This window comes from Stegostoma tigrinum, chromosome 1 (genome assembly GCF_030684315.1).
Source record: "Stegostoma tigrinum isolate sSteTig4 chromosome 1, sSteTig4.hap1, whole genome shotgun sequence".
NCBI lineage: Eukaryota > Metazoa > Chordata > Chondrichthyes > Orectolobiformes > Stegostomatidae > Stegostoma > Stegostoma tigrinum.
The window spans coordinates 74,098,030-74,106,818 of record NC_081354.1 but is presented as its reverse complement, the minus strand read 5'-3'; the positions used below and the strand labels follow the sequence as shown (position 1 = coordinate 74,106,818).

Here is an 8,789-nt window from a genome sequence, read left to right as displayed (position 1 = left end):
CTCACCATCACCTTCTCAAGGACAGGCAATAATTGCTGGCCGGCCAGTGATGCCCATGTCCTACAAGTGATTAAAAAAAATTCCAGAAATATCACTTATTTAAATTAACATCAGTGCTTTTAAAAGTAATTGTGTACAACATTTACATATTGTGGTAAGTTTTCAATAACTGTCACTTCCAAAAATGTTTTAAAATTAATCAAAACTTGGCAGATCTTCAAACATAACATTTCCCAGGAAGTGTAGTTGAAATATCAGTAATGAACACAGTTATAGAAAAGGTCAGCAGCTGATATTTTCATCCTATTACCAACTTTATTCTTGAAAGAAAAAAAAATCACACATACATTTCCTGAAACTTGAGTTTTGAATGCTTTTCTATGAAAGACATTTTCCAAAGTACTGGAATTTATGAGATTTCTGTGTATCATGACAAGTATATTATTATTCTCTTCCATTGAATACAAAATAACCTTTTCTGTTCTGTTGAGCACTGGGGGAGACAGTTTGAGGATTACTCACCCCTCCTCATGCTTGCTATGAAAAGCCGATCATATGCTTTTCCATCAGCTCGTGGCAGCTATGCTGATAACCTTTCTTATGCTCTGCTACGGATTATTTGTTAGGAATGTAAGAATCAATGGAATATTTGATTCAGAATGTTACAATAAAATACTATTATCTGTATTCTAATGATTTGCGAAAGGTTCTCTTTCTAGCTTTTACTACTTCAAAGAGCAGTTATATAACTTCAGTGTTGTCAGGGAGATTGATGCACATAGTCTCGGAAAGGATTGATAGTCTATGTGAAGTTCTTGGGAAGAAATTGTAAGATTTGGCAAGGAAAATTCAAAATCAGAATTGCACAAGCTGTTAGAAGATAGACTGCTCCTTCTAGACACCCACTGATGGTCTCAAGTGGACAAAATATACAATGCAATTTTCAAGACAATGCATCCCTCCGTTTTTTGATAAATAAGATTCACAGTGAGTTTCAATGATTTGTTTCTTAAGATGTAAACAATAAACAGACATAACTTCAACATTCTATTTTACCCAGAAGGTTATTAGATATTCTGAATGTTGTATTAATTCCCAACATTTACCAATCACATAGTTATGTACAATTAGTTGAAAGATTTGTTCATCAGCAGAAAATAGTTCACTTTGCAACATAAAAAAGCCCATCATCAGATGAAATTATTTGCCATGTGTGGGATATTGTCCGAGATCAAATGTTTCTTGTTTAACTTGTGTTCTTCTTCCGAGATGTCAATGTCAAAATGTTTGTTAAGTGTGTTTTCAGTACTTTGAAGATGACATACTTTGTGATCCAAGATTAATACTGATAATTGATTCTTTGTGCAGATCATGACGAATGGTTTAAAGTCGTGGGAAGTTGTTTGCTATCCAAAACGATGTCACACTTCATAAGAGCTCCCAGCTTTAGCAGAATAACGCTGAATTTCCCATTTCCCTCTGTATTTCCTTTCATGCAATCCTTCTGTCCGCAATCAAATTGATCATTACTTTGTGGGCTGGTTCAGGGAGACATATACTCATCGATATAAAAAGAAACATATAGTTGGAAGTTTCGCCAACCGATATGGGAGTTGTTCTGTAATTGCAAAGAAAGCAGTATAACTCTTACTTCCGTGACTTACTTTTAGCCGTAGCTGTAGATGTCACTTTTTTCAAAGTGCACATTAATCTCTCGATTTCTCCATTTGCTCTTGATCAAAAGGTGGGGGTGGGGACAGGGACAGGGGATGTTGCTTCCATGAGTTAAGTTTGGCTACTCCAGGCAATTTTATTGAATCATTACTATTGAATGGGGTGTCTGACCACGTCTCAATATTTGAGCAACTCCAACTACGGTGGAACTCTGATTAAGCTTTGGGATGATTGTTCTTGTTGAACTGGAAATAATATTTCGACCACTGAGAATCACTGTAGCTGTCAGTGACAACAAGTAGGAGTTTGCCGGTGGTCAAATATGAAGAATTATTGTTGACATCAATCGATGGTTCAGACAGGGAAGAGATGATAAAAAGTTTTCCCTTTTGGCCAGTTCTTAATTGACTAAAAATAGATATATTTTGAAGAAGTTGTCTCATTTCTCTTTGCTCCATTCGAAGGCGCTTGTTTTGCATATTTTAGCTTTCAACATGTTATTGACTGATTGGGCAAGTAAACTGTTGGGAGTAAAGCAATTTTTTTTAAAATTCTGTAATTAAAGTGTCTAATGATGATCATGAATCCATTGCAGATTGTCGAATGAAGCTGTCTGGTTCACTAACGTCCTTTAGAGAAGGAAATTGTCATCCTTACCTGGTCTGCGTCTCCAGGCCACAGCAATGTGGTTGACTCTTAATTGCCCTCAGGGCAAATAGGGATGAACAGTAAATGCTGACCAAGCCTGCAACACCTTCATCCTGTGAATGAATTTTAAAAAAAAATTATTTCAGCATATTTTTGATCCAAAAGATCCCTGGACCACTTTGCTTTTCAGCCTGTGCAATGGGACAGGCTCCAATAAACAATGCATCAACAGACTCAGGCAAAAAATTGAATCTCAAAGATTTGGGGCGAAGTCTGTGGTTTCCCTTTAGATGAACGGTGTTTTACTGACCAATTGTTAAACTAAATCTCCACTAATTTCAGGCTTATTTGGGTCAAGGGACAAAGTAAATATGGCAGGAAACTTTCTCATTGACTCAAATAACCACAATGATAAGCACGGTGTTTCATTAAAATGCAAGCATGAAGGGGAGGTTACCAGTTAAAGATCAAAAATGCACACATTGAAACAAGAACAACATTTCTGTACAGTTTTGATAATCATTTGCTTTCTCAATCACCCAACAATAGATAACTTAAAAAATACATACCAAGTAGGCAAAAACTGAAACTTTCACAAGATAATTTTCAAATTTATAAAAATTGTCTTTAAAATTCATCAAATAACTTTCTTTTTTCAGAAGGCCACCCTCTCAAGGGGCTTCAGCTTTTTCCATTCCTGGAGTTCACTTTCTTCTGCCACATTTTCCCTGACCTTTTTTGGGGTACTGTGACTATACATATGCTGAAAGGTGCTATGTTTCACAGTCAATATATCAGCATGCCTTTAAATATGCTCATAATATCATTACGCATCATAGCATGTGGCTTGTGGGTCTCAACATCTTATATTCTGTCTTACCTTGAACCACTTGAAGCCTGACATTCTACTAGAAATATGCTTCCCTGTTGTAATGTAATATCTTACTATGATCCCAGACAGCTGTGTGCCTGAGGATTGCAATATTTATACATAATATCTAGCTTCTGTTGGATTATTCAATAACATTATATCTATGCCAATTTCTTATGTTTCGAGAGATAATGTATTCATTGCTGCATCAGATAAAACACCCAACTGGAGGCAAAGTCACAACGTGCAGATAGCGATGGCCATCTAGAAAATACTCCAATATCTTGGTGATTGATATTTGAAAAACTAATTGAAGATCAGCCAGACAGCAACTTTTGACAGTACAGAGTTTTAAAAGTGGTATCGCTTTCTGTGCGTAGACATCTGTACACCAAGAAAATTGAGGGTTTTCTTTTTAAATTAGAATATATGTTCTTTCAAGAACATACAGATTTTTTTTCTTTTTACGGATCATAACTGAAGTAAAGGTTGGACTGTTGTGTAACAGAAATACGAAGAGAGTTTTTCAACATGAAAGTCAAGTGCTACATATTTTTGAGCATTTTATTGGTTTTTGTTTTGAAACAATATATGAAATACATTTTAGAACAAATAGTCTTTGAGCTAAAGAAATTTTGCCTGACAGTGGCCTTCTAATTAGTTGAGCTATGTATCGCTGAATTGTTTTAATGCTAGGGCAGCAGAGAAAATAAAATCCAGAAATCGCAAACTGAAAGCTTCAATCTCTACATCTCCTTCTGTCTGCATGGGGTAAAAACAGAAAAGCTAATAAAGTTGAAATAAACAGAATTTTAATACAAAGAAAGACTTAAGTCCACTTGACCAACTATCAAATTGAGAAATGGACAACACTCTACAGATAGCAGTGTAACTAGTGCTAAAAATCAACAGGACTGTATTAGACAATTTAATTCACTTTTGAAATCTGAACTTTATGATTTTTGGGATTTTTGATACCCTGTGAAAATTTTTTCCTACTTATTTTATGTAATTGTGTCAAATGTTTTGACTTCTGTCTGTGTTTTAATTGTGAAGGAATGTGTGAACACTTAGGGTTTTTGAAGGGGTACAGTTAGGGTCACATATTCGTAGATGAGAAATCTTGTTTTTTGTCTTTTTGTTAAATTTAAGGATGTCACAATAAATGGAGTTCATTCCTGTTAATGACAAAACATGACGTGAATTGTTTTGTCCTGAACAGTAATACATCAGGCAAACTGGTCCAATATGGATTTTACATATTAGGGATGATTAGTGAAATTGTGGACATCGTTATGGATGCACACTTCCTATTGAAATCATAACACAATTAAAAAAAAGCCATTTCTAAGGCTGCCTTAATCAAAAGAGGGATAGAAAAGAGAAAAACTAAAATGAACTTTGGCACCGCAACACAATCCAGTGCAATGCAGTACAGAAGTTGAAAGGACTCTGTTCCAAATAAACTGATAGATAAGTAACAGTTTCTGCAGACCATCTGCACCTTGTATGCAACAAATGACAATACCTTCCAGTTGCCAATCATTTTAACTCCCCCTCCCACTCCCTGAGTGACATGTCCATCCTGGGCCTCCTCCAGTGTCACAATGACACCTCCTGCAAACTGCAGGAGCAACACCTCATATTCTGTCTCAGGAGCCTGCAGCCCGATGGCCTAAACATGGAATTCGCCAATTTTAAAATCTCCCCACCTCCTAGCCTTGATAAATGTCTCCTTTTCCTTTTTGGTTGGGCTCACAATATCTCTTGTACTCCAAGTTCCCTAAACTTGTCATACTTATCCTTCATCCTTGAAGGAATGTGCCAGTCCTGAGTTCCCAGCAACTTATGTTTGAAAGCCTCCCATATACCAGATGTTGATTTGCCCTCAAACATCTGCCTCCAATCTACATTCTTCAGTTCCTGCCTAATATTGTTGTAATTAGCCTTTTCCCCAATTTAGCACCTTCCCATGACAACTACACCCATCTTTATCCATCAGTACATTAAAGATTACTGAATTGTGATCACTGTTCCTGTGCTGCTCCCCTACTGAGACATTGACCATCTGGCCAGGCTCATTCCCCAATATTAGGTCTACTATGGCCACTTTCCTAGTGGAATTATCTGCATATTGTTTCTAGAAGCCCTCCTGGATTCTCCTTACAAACTCTGCCCCATCCAAGCCCCAAGGACTAAGTGACTCCCAGCCAATATATGGGAAGTTAAAATCATCCACACGACAACTCTGTTATTTTTAGATCTTGCCAAAATCTGATCAGTAACCACACCCTGCCTGCTCTTCCTCTGGGTCTTATTGGCCTAATTCTCAAGTTCCCTTTCAGTCCATTCATCTTTGCTTTCGCTCCCACACCCCTGCCAAGCTAGCTTAAATCCTCCAAACCACAATATTTGTGCCCCTCCAGTTTAGATGCAAGTCCCTTCTTGTACAAGTCCCACCTGCCCTGGAAGAGATCCCAATTGTCCAGATATCTGAAACCCTCCCTCCTACACCATCTGTTTAACCACATGTTGAGCTGTACTATCCTCCTATTACCAGCCTCACTGGCACACGGCACAGGAAGTAATTACAACCTTGGAGGTCCATGTCTATAAGTTTCTACCTAACTCCCTGAACTACTGCTGCAGGACCTCATCACCCATTCCACCTATGTTGTTAGTACCAATATGTGCCACAACCTCTGGCTGTTCACCCTCTTCCTTCAAAATGTAATCTGCCCATTCAGAGACATCCTGGATTCTGGCACCAGGGAGGCAATACACCATCCTGGAGTCTCTCTCAAGTCCACAGAATCACCTAACTATAGACTCCCCTATAACTACTGTTCCAGTGTTCTTTGTCCTTCCCTTCTTAAGAACAAAGTCAGCCGTGGTACCACCAGACTGGCTGCTGCTGCTGTTATCCCTGGTAGGTCATTCACCCCAACAGTATTCCAAACGGTATATTTGTTAGAGAGGGGGCGACCACAGGGGATTCCTGTACTGGTTGCATGCCCCTTCTAGCAGTCACCCATCTATCTGCCTGCACCTTGGGTATCACCATATGTCTATAACTACTGTCTATGACACTTTCCGCTATCTTCATGCTCGTAAGTGCATCCAATTGCCACTCAAACCTATCCATGCAGTCTGTGAGAGGCTGCAATTGGGCACACTTCCTGCAGATGTAGTCATCTGAGACACTAGAAGCGTTGCAGATCTCCCGCATCTCATAAGTGCAGCACTAAAACGCACTGACTGACATTTCTAATCCAATTAAAACTGTTTAAGGACATTTATTAAACACTTATTTGACAACAGCCCCTCCACAAACCACCTTCTGAAAGCAGTGACTGCACTGATGCAGATCATCCCCACATCAGCATCACCACTTGACTGCCCGCTTCAAGGGTTGTGAATGATATTTCAAGTAAAAAGATAAATGTCACTTTAAATAGGCAACAAAATGCATGCACCTCACATAACCACCCATATTACTTCCTGCACAAATGTGGCAGCTTGAGCAATTTCACTGTCTTTCTAACTTGATCTCCAATATGCAGCATCTCCCACTGTACTTTGCCCCTTGAGTCACATTATCCAGCAGACTATTCTGTCCAAAGTCTCCAGATATGATTAACACCAACAAAATGCATATCTCTGCACTTTTTCTCATTCATATCATGACAATATGATTTTTATTTCTATTCATTTGTCGGATGTATGTGTCACTGGCTGGCCAGCATTTATCGCTCATCCCTCGTTGCCCTTTTGCAGATGGTGGTGAGCTGCCTTCATGAACCGCTGTGGTCCATCTGCTGTAGGTTGACCCACATGCTAGGGAATTCTAGCACTTTGACCTACTGACAGCGAAGGAACAGCAATGTACTTTCAAGTCAGGATGATGAGTGGCTTGGAGGGTATCTGCTGCCCTTGGCCTTCTAGGTGAATGTGGTCGTGTCTCTGGAAGGTCCTGAGGATCTTTGGTAAATTTCTGCAGTGCATCTTGTAGATAGTACACACTGCTGCTGCTGAGCATCGGTGGTGGAGGGAGTGGATGCTTGTGGATGGAGTGCCAATAAAAAAAGGATGCTTTCTCATGGATGTCGTCAAGTTTTTTGAGTATTGTTGGGGCTGCACTCATCCAAGCAAGTGGTGAGTATTCCATCACACTCTTGACTGTGCCCTGTAGATGGTGGACAGGCTATAAGGCGTCAGGAGGTGAATTACTCGCTGCAGTATTCCTAGCTTCTGACCTGCTCTTGTAGCCATTGTGTTAATGTGGTGAGTCCAGTTGAATTTCTGGTCAATGATAATTGCCAGAATGTTGATAGTTGGGATTCAGTGATGGTAACATCAGGGGGTGGTGGTTAGATTGTCTCTTATTGGTGACGGTCATTGCCAGGTATTTAAATGGCATGAATCTTACTTGCCACTTGTCAGCCCAAGACTGGATATTTTCCAGATCTTGTTGCATTTGAACATGGATTGCTTCAGTATCTGAGGAATTGTGAATCATGCCAATCATTGGCAAACATCCCCACTTCTGATCTTATGGTGGAGGGAAGGTCATTGATGAAGAAGTTGAAGACAGTTCGGCCCAAGGCACTACCCTGAGGAACACCTGCAGAGATGTCCTGGAACTGAGATGATTGACCTCCAACAACCACAATCATCTTCCTATGTGTCAGGTAGGACTCCAACCACCGGACAGTTTGGCTCTGATACCCGTTGATTCTAGTTCTGCTCGGGCTCCTTGATGCCACACTTGGTCAAATACAGCTTTGATATCAAGGGCCGCCACTCTCACCTCACCTCTGGAATTCAGCTCTTTTGTCCATGTTTGAACGAAGGCTGTAATGAGGTCAGAAGCTGAGCAGCCCTGGCAGAACCTAAACTGAGTGTCACTGAGCAGGTGCTGATACAGAACTTCCAGAGACTCCCTTCTGTGATCCCTCTGATGGGTTCAGTTATTTTTGCATACATTTTTCCCCTTTTTGGTCTCTAATTGATCCCACATCTCCTTTTACAGCACTTGTACTATTTATGTTTCTTTGGAAGACTTAGGGATTTCATTTATGTTAATATAAGACTCTCTTCACAGCCCCACTTCTCTGATTTGCTTTTGCATTCCCATTACAAAACTTCTATATTTATTCTCAAATAGTTCATCATTAGAAAATTCATAAGGAGAGAGCAGCTAATATTTGTTAATTAACCCTGTGACGAGAAGGCACGTCCTATCTAGGAGTCATTTGATTGAATTCGCCAGGTTCCACAAGAAAGCCATCAAAGTCGTTTGAGGGCACAGGACACTGAGGTCAGTAGCCTGCTTCCACCTTTAATAAATGGCTGTATAATAACCTTATGAAATTTTAAGAAATAGATTGACTGTTTTAGATAACATACGTGGACAGATTTCCAGCAGAGTGAGCACACTTCAAGCCATCATTGGGAGACTTCATGAGGGCTGTACAATTGCCAAGGACTTAGCATGAATGGTGCTAATTTTGAGCTTAATGTGACACAGGGCCTTCTTCAATGCAATCGTCAGCCAGTATTGCACCAGGCCCTTAGTAACAGGCCAGGAACAGGA

The 8,789-nt window shown here is 39.7% G+C and overlaps 1 long non-coding RNA gene across 2 annotated transcripts in view; it reads right to left on the bottom strand.

Annotated features, from left to right (window-relative positions):
• Positions 1-227: 227 nt before the first annotated feature.
• LOC125451087 (uncharacterized) overlaps positions 228-8,789 on the bottom strand; it is a 54,459-nt gene continuing 45,897 nt past the window's right edge. The window contains exons 4-5 of one of the 2 annotated variants that reach the window (XR_007247208.2): positions 2,332-2,435; positions 228-1,618 (exon numbers count right to left, since the gene is read on the bottom strand). This is a non-coding gene — a long non-coding RNA (uncharacterized LOC125451087). The remainder of the gene's footprint in view (positions 1,619-2,331; positions 2,436-8,789) is intronic. The other variant, XR_009445795.1, reaches the window with a different exon arrangement.